The sequence below is a fragment of the Elephantulus edwardii genome, unplaced genomic scaffold (assembly GCF_000299155.1).
Source record: "Elephantulus edwardii isolate Elephantulus edwardi_28Jun2011 unplaced genomic scaffold, EleEdw1.0 scaffold00020, whole genome shotgun sequence".
Taxonomy (NCBI): domain Eukaryota; kingdom Metazoa; phylum Chordata; class Mammalia; order Macroscelidea; family Macroscelididae; genus Elephantulus; species Elephantulus edwardii.
In genome coordinates, this window is record NW_006399770.1 from 7,089,933 (window position 1) to 7,106,684 (window position 16,752).

Here is a 16,752-nt window from a genome sequence, read left to right on the forward strand (position 1 = left end):
CATATTCCTACGATAAAAATAATGCCCTAAAATATAATACTTTTAGACTATTCTCTCCCCCATAGACTTCAATGCCGTAAACATATTTCATCCAGTTTGTCTAATTTTAAATACTGTAAGAGTTTGTTCCATTTGACTTCTTAGTCATACAGCAGTCAAAACTTAAACAATTATGTTCTTTTATGGCTTTCCCAATTCCAATCTAGGGCTATTTCAATTTGCTAGTTAGAAATGCAAACATTTTTATGAGTTATTCTTGTTGATTGTCTTTGAGTCGAGCATTACTCATAGCGACCCTATGAACAAAAGACCTGAAGCCCCTCTACAGCTATCGACATTTATCAAAGTTCATAGAGTTTCTAGAGGCATGTTATTTAGGAAGTGATGCCACTCTTGCTTCCTAACCTGTCATGGTATATCATTGTTGTTATGTGCCATTGAGTCACCTGCGATGTAAAGCGACCCTATGTGCAACAGCTCTGAAACTTGCCCTGTCCTGAGCCAGTCTTACTAATTTTGCCACACCAACCCCAATCGCACCAATAATGGTATCAATCCAGCTCTTACAGGGTTCCCCTCTCTTGCGCTGTCCATTCACCCTTCATAGCAAGATGTCCTTCTCATAGGACTGCTACCACAAAAATACGTGAGTTTAGAACATTTCTTGCAAACACTTTCACTTGATTCATTTTAAAATGCTTCTCCGTCAAAATCACATTGTCTAGTATTAGTTTCTCTTAGCTCCAAACAAATTTATCATGGTGATAATACCACAGAGATAATGTGAATGTACTTCTAATAACTTATAGCTTACAAAGCTCATTTGGAGATATAAGAAATAGTCTGGAGAATGAAGGAGAAACAAAGGTCTCATCAGCAAACATCATTTATGCACAAAGATGAGAAGTCTTTGTGATGGTGATATTCATATCTCCAGAAAGATCTCAGAAAAAAGACAGGATCACTGCAAGGTGGGGTGCACCAGGTGACAGCAGCATTTTCTAGCATAAAAGTATGCCCAGTCTACCTTATATAAGGTCCAAACATAAGCAGAATTATTGTGCAGGAGACAAAATTTATTTCCATATTTTTAACTGGCTTTGCTATCATGTTAATTTATTCCCAATCCAAATGGACCAAAGCTGTTTGACTTCCATAATGACACCATTTCAGCATGAAATTTACTTTTTGCATTTAACTTTATTTCACTCATGGGAAGGTTAGTGATAACAAGAATATTAGATATGCACAGAGAAACCTTACTAAAACACTTACTTCACTCATGGCTAACAAAACCAAACAGACATATAAATAAAATCGGATGCCTTTGGTTTATAGTAGCTAAATTTAAATACCTCTGTGGAAGAGGATATATTATTTAAAACAAAAACCTAAACCTACCTCTAAAGAGTTAATTCTGACTTACAACAATCTTCCCATAATGTTTCCAAGACAGTAATATTTACAAGAGAATATTGTCCATCTTTTTCCCATCGAATAACCACCAGTACTTCTACTGTGCTATTAGTAAAAAAACCTGTCAACGAGTAGATTTTGACTTGCAGTGATCTTCGATCTTTTCTTCAATCTTTCCATCAGTAGAGGAGACTGCCCATCTTTCTACCCTGGATTAGAAGCTCTTGAGATACATTGCCTTTTGATTAGCAATATAACACAGTGTGGTTTATGCCTCCAGAGCACTTAATATATTAGTTGTTATTGTTATGTACCATCAAATGGAAATCAAATCATAACCTAACCTCCAGTGGGTTTTCAGAGGCAGTAAATTGCATGGGAAGGGATTGCCCATTCTCTTACTACAGATCAACTGCAGGATTTGAACCACATGCCTTTGGGTTGGCAGGGAAAATCCTTACAACTAAACCACCAGAGGTCCCTAATATGTTATTAGTCACTTGTTGTGTACCATAAGGTCAGAAATTACCCATAGCTGACTCTCCAAGGAGTTTCAGAGATGGATAATCCTATGGGAGTTGATTGTCCATCTTTCTCCCTGGGAGCAGCTGGTGAATTTGAACCATGTATCTCTTTGTGTTAGCAGGGCAATTCCTTACCACTAAATGACCAGAAGAACTTCCTTATACATAAGAACAGTGGAAAGATTAGATCTTTACCTGACAAGAGTTTTAGCACATGGGTCTTCAAGGTCAGACAGCAAAGAATACCACAGAGGAATGAAGAAAGTGTCATCAAACTGGAAAGAGAGGAATGAAGAAAGTGTCATCAAACTGGAAAGAAAGGCAGTAGAAGATGGGGAAGAGAAAAGAACAATGGAAAACTAGTGATTGAAAGTTCTGCCTGATTAGGCATTATACAAATGACACCAGTCTAAAATAAGAGGTATATGGCAAAGAGGTCATGGGAAAGGGGAAGAAAGAGAGGGAGGTAATTGTGCAAAAATGAATAAATATATTTTTTTAAAAAGTCAACTGAGGGCAGAGAAATGGGTGGAATGTATGACAATGAATAAATGAAAATCAAACTTTTCTGTAAATTTTAGTTAAAATCATAATTAAAATTTTAAAAAAATTATAAAAAGATAAAGGAAAGTTCTGCTGTTTACTTGCTTATCATGTCTTGAATTACTCATTTTTTTTCCAGTACATCCCCTAAAGTTTAATAAAATCTAAGGTGTAACTGAAATGAACTTTTATTTGTATATATACATCATTTGATTCCAAACTGAAAAATCACACAAGAATAGTATTCTCCTGGTGAGAGAATATCCCTCAGGTCCAGATTAAATTCTACTTTCCTTTTCTTACAAAGTTGAACAGGAATGTTGACTTCCCTGTCCGTTCCAATTCACAGTCCACATCTATCCTCTATCGCAGATCAATTTATCCTCAGATGGAGATTATGGAGTAAAAACATGCTTTAATCGCATGACAGTTAACTATCTACATAGTTGTCTATATAGGATCTGTCCTTTCAAAAACTGTGGTACAAATATTCCTTCTCTCAGCTATTTTAAACAAGAGATTCTAAGTCTTTCAATTAATGCTGTTATTAATTTCAATTGCTCAAAATAATATTTTAGTAAGATCTCCAGTTACACCAAATTTGAAGAGGAACTAAAACATTTGCTAAAGAAGAACAAAGTCTACAGTCTTAAATATGAATTACATCTCAACATCAAGGAAAAAACCACCCTGCACTAATGGACCAATAGACATCATGACAGATGGGGAAAAAAAGATTGAAGTTCTCAACTACTTAATTTTGCCTGGATCCAAAATCAACATCCATGGCAGTCAAGATATTAAAAGACTACTGTCAAGGGGAAAAAATCTACTGTTAAAGAATCTCTTCAAAGTTCTAGAGAAAGGATGTCCAGTCTTTTCAGCTAATTTCTATGGGAATGAAAATTGGACAATGAGTAAACCTTGCAGAAAAACAATTGCTGTCTTTGAGTTGTGGTGTGAAAAAAGAGTACCAAAAGAACAAATGCCTCTCTCTCTTTGAGGAAGTACAACCACAATGCTCCTTAGAAACTTCATCTCACATACTTTTGGCATGTTGTGATGAAGGACTAGTCCTTATAAAGGACACCATGCTGGAGAAAGTGGAGGGTCCGAGAAAGCAAGCAAGACCCACATCAAGGTGGACTATAACAAAGGACTGAGGCATATCAGAGATATAGTTTCTAATGGGGCAAGATTTAGATTTGTTGTTCATAGAGTCACTATGAGTCATAAATAATACAATAGCACCTTAGCAAAAAGGACAAGAAGTTTTCTTACTTTTCTCTGAGAAACAGGTGACATATATAGTGAAATTAGTTTCTTTTTGTAAATTTTTGCCTTACTTTTTTTAAAAAAAAAACAACATGGTTTGAGAGTTTTTTTCCATTAAATCTTTTTTAAAATTTAGATCTTACGTTCTACTTTTCTAATTCACAAGGTTTGCTGTTTTTGTCCAATATGTGGGCAACTGTTTACTACTTAGAAGTTGATACTTTCTGACTAGTTCTGGGCTGAAGTCTGCTTTATGATTGGTATGCTGTTCACAACCATTGTTCATTAGAAAGAGAGAAAAAGAGGAGAGAGACAAAGCAAAGAAAGAAAGAAGAGAATCCCAAAAAGACTTGCAATACAGGCCAAGGGCTCTATCACTGAAGACAAAGTATATGAATTAAATGGATTTGCCTAAACAGTAAATGGGTATTGGGTTTGTAAATCAAAACAGACCTAGTTCTACTCTGAATTAGAAATGTCAGAGTATAACTGTCCTCTACAGGCTTTCAAATGGCTCGGTGTTTTTGAAATATTCTGTTAACCAGGCCTTTCATTCAATGAGCTTCTGAGCAGAAACGAAACACCTTTTGTTCAGTTAAAAGTGAATGCACAAAAACCATTTACACCATCCAGAGAGACTTTTATATATTGTTGTTTGCCTTCAAGTCAAGCGCGACTTATAACGACCCTATGAACAAAAGGCCTGAAGTTCCTCTACAACTATCAACATTTATGATAGTTCATAGAGTTTCCAGAGGGAAGTTGCTTAGGAAGTGGATGCCACTCCTGCTTCCAACTAATAGATTACTACTGGGTTATTAAGAAAGAAACTGAGTATTAGCAATGCTACAACATGGGTAAATCTTGAAAATATTGTACTAAGTGAAAAAGTCCCAAACAAAAGGCCACATACTGAATGAGTTTATATATATGAAATAGTCAAAATCTACAAAGACAGAACGTAAATTACTGTTTACCTATAACAATTTTGTAAATAGAGTAACTACCACTGAATTGTATACTTTGAAGGGCCGAAGTCTATGATTTGTATCTCAATAAAACTGTTACAAACAAAACTAAGATGGGAAAACAATAAAAAATAAAATCCATATAGTTCATTTCTCCCTGAATTAGGAAGAAGTCCAAGCTGCTCTGAAAGAACTGGAAAAAAACCAAGGCCCCAGGAATTGATGGCATACCAATTGACATAGTTCAATACACAGACACTACCCTGTATGCACTTACTAAGTTTTGCCAAGAAATCTGGAGGACAACCACCTGGTCAACTAATGGGAAGAGATATATATTTGTTCCCATTCCAAAGAAAGGTGACACTGCAGAGTGTAGAAATTATCGAACAATATCTCATGCAAGCAAGATTCTGCTATGGTCATAACAATTCCTTGCTATGCATCAGAGAGCTAGACATTGACTAGAGTTAACAGAAGAATTGATGCCTTTGAGTTATGGTGATGGAAAAGAGCATTGAATATATGATGGAATTCCATGAGAATAGGTGTGTGCTGAAGAGGGTGAAATGAGGCTGCTCTTCAAAGGCAGGGTTTTTGAAGCTTGATCTCATATATTTGGGGCAAGTGGCCAGGATGGATCAGTCCTTAGAGAAGGCTATTATGCTTGGAATGGTGAAGGAACAGCACAGTAGAGGAATACCTTGAATGAGATAGATTGATACAGTAACTGGGGTAAAAGGGGTGAGTGTGTAGGATACAGTGAGACTGGCTCAGCATGGAGCATGATATGGAGCTATAATACATAGGGTTATAACATAAGATTGTTGAGTAGCACGTGAGTCAATGGCACATAATAACAATAATAGAAAATCTTGCGTATAAAACAGAAAATTACCAATGACTTTATATTTGAAGAAAGCTAAAATATATAAGTATATAATTAAATAAAATGTAATACTTTATATAAATAAATGTACTACTAAAATAAAATTACTTTATATAAAATATTAATAAAATTAAAATTTCAAGAGTTACCATATGAATAAGACCAATGGTATGAAGGGGAAAGTTCAAGTTGCTCTGAAGGCATTGGCAAAATTTAGGCTCTAGGTATCAACGGTATACCATTTTAAATATTTGAACTAACAGTTGCAGCCTTGGATGTGTTAAATTATCTATGCCAGGAAATTTGGAGAATAGTTGCCTATCCATCTGACTGATAGAGATCCCAAAAAAGGTGATCAAAGATAATGTGAAAATTATCAAACAATACCATTAATATCATATTCAAGAACAATACTGCTAAAGATCATCCAAAAATAGCTATTGCAGTGCATTAACAGAGAACTGCCAGAAGTTCAAGATGGATGTAAAAGAGACTGCACCGAGATAATATTGCTGACGTCAGATGGATATTAGTTGATAGTAGGTAATGCCAGAAAAATGTCTATCTGTGATTTATTGTCTATGCAAAGGCATTTGACTGTGTAGATTATAAAAAATTATAGAGAACATTGAGAAGAATGAACATCCCATGACACTTAATTGTTCTCATGCAAAAGCCAAGTTGTTGCTGACTGAATAGTGCAAGGGAGTACTGCACTGCTTAAAATCATGAAAGGTGTATATCATGGTTATATTCTGTTCCCCATCTGTACATTCTTTTCCGATCTGTACATTGAGGAAATCATTCATGAAGCTGGACTCTTTTTTTAAAAAAAATATTTTATGTTGGTTTGCATACATAATTTGTATACATTGTGTTTGCTTCATTTGCATTGTGTTTCATACAATCAGTCCCATGTATTGTGATTTATAAAATTAATCACCATTGAACTATGGCCACCATTATCCTATCTTTTCAGATCCCCAATGGATATTTTCCATTTCCTTTACCCCCTTCCTCCATTCATCAAATTGTTCAATCCTGTGATTTCCCCCCACTCATCCTCAACCCCTCTGCTCCCACTCCTTCCTCCCTTGGGCTCCCATACATGCTTTACTAAGTATCTTACTATTTTTACATAATGGTCTGATGCAGTATTTGTCCTTATAACCTTATGATACTTAGCTAGTTTACTCAGCAAAATTCTCTTCAGTCTTTCTAGAGTTATGTGTGTTTCTAAATCATTGCTCCTAAGTGTTGTGTAGTATTCCATGATGTGAATGTACCACAATTTCTTAATTTAATTGATGATGGACATTTGGCCTGTTTCCATGTTCTTGTGATTGTGAATAATGTTGCTATGAATATCAGTATAAATATCTCCATTTGCGTCTCAGTTCTAATTTTCTTAGAGTATATTCCTAGCAGTGGAATAGCTGCATCTTATGGAATGTCTATGAGGCTTTTTGAGGAAATGTCAAACTTCCTTCCAGAGTATTTTACCCACAAAAAGTGTATGAAAGTTCCAGTCTCTATACTTCCTCTACAACATTTATTGCTTTCTATCCTGATAAACTTTGCCAATGCTTTTGGAGTGAGATGAAATTTCATTGTTGTTTTGGTTTACATCTCTCATTGTCAGTGATTCAAGCATATCTTCCTGTATCTGTTGGTGATCCAAATATCTTCCTTTGTAAAAAGTCTTTCCATGTCTTTGCCCTTTTTGTAGTTGGGTTATGAGTCTTTTTCTTGTGAGAGTCCTACAGTGTTCTGTAAACTTTTGTTATGAAACCCTTTTCTGAGATAGTATTGCCAAATGGGTTTTGGGGGTTTTTTCTCCCAATCACTAAGCTTTTTTTTCACCTTATTGGGGGAAAAAATTGATGCACATAGGAATTTAATCTTTAGAAAGTCCCATTCATTAGTTTTATTCTCTGCTGGTTGTGGATTTCTCGTTGTATTTGTCATCTTCTTTTTACCATAGTCAAGGCCTTCAAAGCTTGGTCTTATTTTGTCTCATAATCTTTATGGTTTGGGGCTTTACAACAGCAAAATGTGGTATCAGGATTGGAGGAAGATTCAACAACAATTTGTGCTCTACTGATAACACTTATATGAAGAGGACTTGAAATACTTACTCCAGGGGCTCAACAACTACAACCTTTAAAATGAATTGCATCTTAACAACAGGAAGACAAAAATCCTCAAACTGGAATTATAGGGAATACCAGGATATATGAAGAAAAGGTTGAAATTGTCAATGACTTTATCTTACTTGAATTCACAATCACCAGCCTTGGTACTAGCAGTCAGGAATAAAGGAGACACGCTAAATTGAGCAAGCTGGTCCTCCAAATGACTAAGAATTATGTCAATCACCTGCAAAGCATGCATGAGCTGGTAAGTTGGTAAGAATGACAAGAAGAATTGATATCTTTGAGTTATGGTGTTGGAGAAGAGTTATGAATATCCCATAAACATCAAGAAAACAAACAGATGTTTTGGTCCAAGTACAGCCAGAGTGATTCTTGGAGACAAGGATGGTGAATCTTCATTTTACATATTTCAGGCATGTTGCTAGGTGATGCTATCCATTGGAAAGGAATATCATTCTTGGAAAGGTGGAGGATCAATGAAAGAAGAGACCGTCAATGAGATGAATTGACACAGTGACTACACCATAAGTGTGTCAGAGATTATGGGGATGGCACAGGATAGGATAGTGTTCAGGTCTGTATTTTATAGGGTTGTACTTGATTTGGTGACACCAAACAACAACCTAACAACAAAACCACTAATAATAGTGTCTGGAAATTTGTATATAATTTGAAACACCTGTTTAAATTTATGTGTTCTTAAAATAACTGCTTGTTTTGTCCTATCATTTTCAAACATTTTGTCAATCCTTAGTGCTAAAAATAAAAAGTCACACAGTTCATTTCTCTTTCCTAGTGCTGTTGGCCTTAAGAGGATGTTATTCCATCTGAAGAGAACATAAGTTTTTTTTTCACTTTAGATAGTCTCTTGTGTCCTAGTGAGACATACTTTTCACCTATAAATTTTCAGAGTAGTTGTCAGGATTTATAACATCCAGTTTGTAAGGCTCATCTTATACCAGTTTATTCAATATGAAAATATTATGCTCAAGTGATTAGTATTAAATTAGCAAAGTCCATGTGATCATACCATATCACAAGTTTAACAATGACTTTTTTGTCTGAGGAGCTTAACTATCGTTTTATCTCTTTTAAAAGAAAAAAAATAATTAATCGGTAATATACCCTGTAAATAATGTTGTTCCTTTCACATTGAAAACCATTTAATTCCCCATTATCTCACTTCATTAGCCAAATGTCCTGTTTAGGCAAACTCTGAGTATGAAACTCATTATAATGCAGTAGAGATATAATATTAAGAAACGGTCATGAACTGGGCGGAGGGGGGTGTGGCGTCGTAGCAAACTGAAAGTCAATGTAGAATGTAGTTTAAATAGATTCATCACGTTCCAAGATTTTTCTGAGATGTAATTCTATAATGCTTGACCTAGGAAATGAACTTGGAGCATTTTTCCCATACATCTTTTTTTTAATAAACAATGAGTTTTGGAATGTTGTTGTTTTATGTCGTTGAGTCTCCTGCGACTCATGGTAACCCTATTAGATGGAAGCCTGCCAAATTCTGAGTCAGTCTCACTGATTCTGACTCACCTACTTCCATTACCCCAGTTACTATGTCAAACCTCTCATCTGGGGTCTTAGAGAGAATTAGTTCTTAATTTTTCTGTAAGAAGTTTGAATATATGCATGGGACAAATAGATCATGTGACAGATCTGAAGGCTTTGAAGATAGGAAGTTTCAGTGTGTCACCAGCACCATCTCCACTCCACTAGCTGTTCACTTCACATCCAGAATAATATTCTGTAAAAAATTAAAAAAGAAAGTACTTTAATGGGAAGAAAATAGCTATGAAGAAGAGTTTGTTAATGTGGATGGAGAGGAGAGATGAGGAAGCATACATGAACGAAATGAAACAAAAATATGTCAGTGATTTACTAGTCCCTAGACTATAGCTGTCAATATACTTTGCATTTTAACATTATGAAAACAATAATCCTCATCACTAGACCAACAGGCAACCTCATGACAGATGGAGAAAAGACTGAAGTTGTCAACCACTTCATTCCATTTGGGTTCAAGACCTCTCCAAAGTGCTAAAAGAGAAAGGATGTCAGTTTGAAGACCAAAGTGTGTCTAACCCAAGCCATGGCCTTTCCAGTTATTTGCTATGCACGTGAAAGTTGGACAATGAGTAAGAATTACAAAAGAATTGTGGTGTTGGAGAAGAATGTTGAATATCCCACGAACTATCAAGGAACAACCAAGTCTATCTTAGAGCGAGTGTAAGCAGGGTGCTCTTTAAAAACCAGGAGTGATAGGGAATGGCAAAGGATACACTGACATGTTGCATAGTATTTTTGGAAATTGTTGCTTCTGAGTGCTGCATAGTACTCCACCATGTAAACATACAGCAATTAATTTTTTTTATGACTATTTGGGCTGTCTCCCTGTTCTTGCTATCATGAATAATGTTGTTATTAATGTCATTGTACAAATCTCCATTTGTGTCTCAGTTCTAATTTCCTTGGATTATATTTCTCACAGTGAAATAGCTGAGACATATGAAATGTCTATGTTCAGGCATTTGAGGAAATGTCAAACTTCCTCCAAAGTGATTATACTATTTTACAAACTACCAAGAATGTATGAGAGTTCCAGTCTCTCCACATCCTCTCTAAATTTTATTGCTTGCTGTCCTGTTAAACTTCGCAATTGCTACTGCTACTGGGGTGAGATGACATCTCATGGTTTTGATTTGCATCTCTCTAATTACTAGTTATTTTGAGTATGTCTTCATGTGTCTGTTGGCCAACCAAACGTCTTCCTCTGTGTAAAGTCTTTCCATGTCTTTTGCACATTTTAAAATTGAGTTACCTTTTTTTTTTCTATGAAGGCCCTGTTGTTACAGTTCTGAGTTGACTATTGCTAACCTTTGCAATCAGAAATTGGTTGAACATGAAATCAAGATACATTAATAATAATGGGTAAATAGAATGCTAAAGTTAAAAGGGAAGGATCAGTAGTTGGAAAAAATGAACTTGGTGACAAAAATGATGATGGAGACAGAACAATATAATTCTGTACAATCAATAACCTATTCTTATTATAAGAAACATAAACACAGACTGTACACTTAGATCTCACCTGATGTTATGCAGAGAAATCAGACTGACTACATCAATGGGAAGAATCGCTGAACAAAACTTGGTATCAGCTGTGAAAATGAGACCATGTACTGAGTGTGGGATAGATCACCAGCTACTCATATGATTCATAGTGACCCTATATGCACAAGAGCTCTGAACTTTGTCCTATCCTGAACCAAATCTCACTGTCTCTGGCACACCTACCCCCATTACTAAGTTACTAAGCCAGTCAATCTCATCCAGGGTTTTTCTTTTGGCTGTCTCTTCACCTTTCCAAGCATGATGTCCTTCTCCAAAGACTGGTGTTTCTTGGCAAAATTCCCAAAGTATGTGAGACAGAGCTTCAAAGTCTTTGCCTTTGAAAGAGTAACTTAGTTTAACTCTCTCCAGGACAGAACTGTTTATTCTCTCACCAGTCCATGATGTGTTCAATACTTTTCTCTAGTATTGTTACTCTTACTGTGAGCCATTTAGTCTTCTTCTGTTATTCTTAGTCATTTCCAGCTTTCTGATGTGTATCAAGTAATTGCAAAGGCCATGGCCTGTATCAGAAACATCTTAATCTCTAGACTGGCATCATTGCTTCTCAGCATTCTGGAGAAGTTCCTAATAGCAGATTCTCCCAATGTAATTGTTCTTTTGATTTCTTGACTGCTGGTGCCAAGAGTAATTATTGTGGAACTGAGCAAACTGAAATCGTTAACCATCTTAATCTCTTCTTCATCTACTATGATTGCTGCCAATTGACCCAGTGGTGAGAATCTTTGTCTTCTGGAGACTGAGCTTTAATCCATACTGAAGGCTGCAGTCCTTGATCTTCTTTAGAAAACACTTCAGTTCCTCCACAGTTTTCAACAAGCAATGGTGTGTCATTTATACAACATAGGTTGCTGATGAGTCTTCCTCAAATTCTGACAGTACATTCCTCCTCATAAAGTCCAGGTTCTCAAATAATCTACTCTGTATATAGATTGAAATGGTATGTACACAGGATGCATCCCTGACACACTCCTTTTCAAATAATGAAACTTGCAGTGTTTCCTTGCTCTGGTCTGAAGAGTGATTCCTGGTTTAAGTAGAGGTTTCACATTAACACAATCAGGTATTCTGGGATTCTTATTCTTCTCAATGCTGACCACTATTTATTGTGATCCACATAGTCAAATGTCTTTGCTTAGTAATTAAACATAGATGGACATTCTTCCGATATTCTCTGCTTTCAGACAAGATCCATCTGATATTAGCTACGATGTTCCTAGTGCCATGCCCTTTTCTAAATCTACCTAGTATTTCTGGTACTTCTGTCAATTCAATGTTCCAGTCATTTGTGAATAATTTTTTGCAGGATTTTACTTGTGTGTGATATTAATGATATTGTTCAATAATTTCCACACTCTACTGGATCCTATTTTTTTTAATGGGAATAAATTTGGATCTCTTCCAGGTAGTTGGCCAGGTAGCAGGTAGTTGTTTTCCAGATTTCTTGGTACAACCTGGTGACCACGTAAAGGAAAATATCTGTTTGTTGAAATATGTCAATTAGTATGCCATCAATTCCTGGGGCCTTTTTTTAAACCAATTCCTTCAGAGCAGCTTGAACTTCCTTCTTTATCACAATTGTCACTTGATTGTATATTGTTTCATGAAATTAATCTGATTCAGCTAATTATTTTTGGTACAGAGGCTGTGTACTCCTTTCATCTTCTTATGAGACCTCCTGTATCATTCAATATTCTGCCCTTAGCATCTTTAATATTGCAATTAAAGACATTAATTTGTTCTTAAATTTCTTCAGCTTAAGAAATACCAAGTGAAATTGTCCCTTTTGATTTTCTGACTACAGCTTTTTGCACATTTCACTATCATTCTTTGCTTTGTCTCCTGAAGTTGCCCTTTGAAATCTTCTATTCAGCTCCTTAACTTCCTGATTTCTTCCCTTTGCTTTGGCTTCTTGGCATTCTAATACAATATTCAGTCTCTTTTGACTTCCATCTATGTCTTTTATTTCTCTTCTGTCTTTATAATTACCTTTTATATTCTTCATGGATGATAATCTTGACATCCTCCTACAGCTTGTCTGGTCTTTACTCACTTAGTGTTTAAGGCCTCATAACTGTTCCTGAGATGGTGAGTGGGACCTTCTAAGAATAAAATCCCTATGCACATCAAAAAACTTCTGCAACAGGGTAAAAAGGGAAGTCACAGATTGGGAAAACATATTTTATAATCCTGAAGAGGGTGAAGCCAGGCTGCTGCTTAGAGGCAAAGATACTAAAGCTTCATCTAACATACTTTGGACATGTTGCAAGGAGGGACCAGTCCTTGGAGAGGGACATCATGATTGGGAGGGTGGAGGGACAGTGTAGGAGAGAAAGACCCTCAATGAGGTGGAGTGATTCATATACTGGGGTAATGGGAATAGGTGTGTCAGAGATAATGAGATTGACACAAGATATGGCAGAGTTTAGAGCTGTTGTACATATGGTCGCTATGAGTCACAGGAGACTTGATGGCACATAATAACAAGAACAGTAATTACATGTCTGATAGGGGACTTATAACTAGAATTTATAAAATACTTGAGTACCACAACAAGATAAAGGTAAACAACTCAATTGAAAAATGGGCACAGGATATGAACAGACACCAGAGAAGGCATTCAGATGGTGAATAAACACATGAAGAAATGTTCAATATCCCTAGTTTTAAGAGAGATACAAATCAAAACAACTATGAGATATCATCTCACTCCAGTAAGAATAGCAAAATTTAACAGAACAGCAAGCAACCAATGCTGGCGAGGTTGTAAAGAAACTGGAGCCCTTATTTACTATTGGTGGGAGTGTAAAATGGTACAACCACTCTAGAAGGCAGTATGACACTTTCTCAAAAATTTGCAAATAGAAATACCATTTGACCCAGCAATTCCACGACTGAAAATATACTCTAAAGAAACCATAACCTCCACCCAAGCAGATATATGCACACTCATGTTTATTGTGGATTTGTACACAATAACAAAAAGTTGGAAACAACCCAAGTGTCCCTGAACAAACGAATGAGTAGAAAACTGTGGTATATTCACACAATGGAATACTAAGCTGTATTGAAAAACAAGGCTCTCATGAAATACTGTACAAAATGGGTTTCCATGGAGGACATTATGCTGAGTGAAATATTTCAGTCACAAAAGGACAAATACAGCATAGTCTCAGTGTTGTAAAGTGGGACTGACATTGGGGTTGGGGTAGACTAAGAAAAGAGGGGGCAAATAATGTATACTGCATTGGAACAGATGAGGGAGAAAACTGTTTAGGAGGAATATATGATTAGATATTATTGTCATGACAAGAGTCCAGAATGAAAGGTGCATAGTGGGTGGACTGGGGGGTGGGGAGATTGTATAACAATGAAAGATTTTTTTTTAATATTCAAAGAAAAAAGCAAACGGTGGTGCAACAATGAATGAGTGGAAATCCAAAGTGTCTGAAAATTTTCATTAAAATAACAAAAAGAAAAAAATAGAGAGGTAATCACCAAGTCAAAGTTTATATATAGTTCTTGTGGATCTTTGTGGATTTGTTTTTATTTTTGCTATGTGTGTTTTATGAGCTCCTTTATTTTTTTTAATTAATTTTAATGAAAGTTTACAGAGACTTAGGGCTTCCGTCATTCATTGTTGCACTTTTCTACCTACCCATCCCCTCTCCCCAATTCACTCTTCTTGAGAAAAAAAAACAAACAAACAACCCTCTTTCATTGTTATGCAATCCCTCTCCCCTAAGTCCACTCCACTATGCAGCCTTCACTCTGGACTTTTGTAATGACAAGAATACCCATTCATATATCCCTTTAAAATAGTTCTCTCTCTCATCTGTTTCGGTGAAATATACATCATTCCTCCCCTCCTTTTCTGTCTTCCCTCAACTCTGATGTCAGTTCCATTTTACAGCAGTGGCACTATGCAATATTTGTCCTTTTGTGACTGAGATATTTCACTCAGCCTAATGTCCTCCAGGGTCATCCATTTTGCATAATAATCTATCAGTTCCTTGTTTTTCAATGCCGCATAGTATTCCATTGTGTGAATATCCAAGAGCTTTTATGTAGCTTCAGTTTGTGCTTGATATGAGTATTTGATGGTGTATTCCACAATTAGAACCTGGTCTAGTTTTCACAGCTGATATTGGGCTTCTCCAAAAATTATTTCCACAGATGTAATCAATCAGATTCCTGTGTAGACTATCAGTGAGGTTCATGTATACGTAATTCTTGCATACATAATGTATATGTAATTAATATACATATACATTGCAGCCATCTGTAATTCTTACAAAAGATACTAAATTGGCTTGTAATTGATTATTTTAGGAGTTAGACTATATTATATGTTAAAAACACATTAGTTATCAAATACACAATTTCAATAGATTTCAAGTAAAAAGAAAGTATAGCAAAATGAAGTCAAATTCATGGTCCCCGCCCACAAAGAAGTGCACTCATCCAACTAGTATGTGGCCAGGTGAAGGCAAGTCAACTCTGACTTATACGATGATACAGTGTGTATCAAAGTTGAACTGGACTCCGTAAGAATTTCAGTAGTTGATTTTTGGAAATATTTTACCAAATCATTAATATCAAAAGTATTTCTGAGTGAACTTGAACCTCTTACCTTTGGTATGCATCTGACAAGGCAAATTAAATTTCTGTACCACCTGTACTCTGCAGTCTCCCAGGAGAAATGAAAACTGATAGCTCTGAGTTAATGAACAATATACGGTACTGTTGATAAACATTAATGAAGTGGTATAAATAGCACAAATTTTAAAAATTTGGAAAATGGAGCACACTGTGGGCCTCAGAATTCAGGAGGTAGGAGGCTAACTGTGGCTCTGAAAGAGGACTAAAATTTCCATTGAAAAGGCAAGACCTGTCAGTCAAGACATGTGGCAAAGGAACCTGAGAGAATGAGCAGAAATAAATATTTGTAAAAAACTAAGGATCCTACTCAGCTTGTATATCTGGTAGTTCTCTGTCAATATTCAAGTCATTTTTGGATAATCTTAAGCAGGATTTTACTTGTTGGTAATGTTGTTGTTGTTATGTGCCGTCGAGTCGCTTGCGACTCATAGCGACCCTATGTACAACAGCCCTAAACTCTGCTCTGTCCTGTGCCAATCGCACTGTCTCTGACACTCCCATCTCAATTATCCCAGTCACTGAATCAATCCACTTCATAGAGGGCCTTCCTCTCCTGCGCTGTCCCTCCACCCTCCCAAGCATGATGTCCCTCTCCAAGGACCGGTCTCTCCTCGCAACATGTCCAAAGTATGTTAGACGGAGCCTCAGAATCTTTGCCTCCAAGGAGCCACCCGGTTTAACCCTTTCCAGAACAAATCTGTTTGTTTTCCTAGCAGTCCATGGTAGTCTCAATACTCTTCTCCAGCACCACAGCTCAAAGGCATCAATTCTCCTTCTATCCTCCTTGGTCATTCAGAACACATTGTGTTCTGTTGTACATAGGGTTTTCAGAGGCCTGCTATTTCAGAAGTGGATGGCCAATCCTTCTTCCTAGTCTGTCTTAATGTGAATGTTCAGATTTAGAGAAGTATCAGACAGACCAGCAAGTTAAAGGTATATCCTTTATTGTATTGTTGGTAATATTAATGATATTTTTCAGTAATGTCCACACTGTGTGGAGGTATTTATTTATTTATTTATTTTAATGAGAATAAATATGTATCTCTCCCAGTAAATAGGCCAGGCAGTTGTGCTTCAGATTTTTTTGGCACAACCCTGTGAGCACATCCAGGGCAGCATCTGTTAGTTAAAATATGTCAATTAGTATTTCATTCATTCCTGGGGCGTTATTT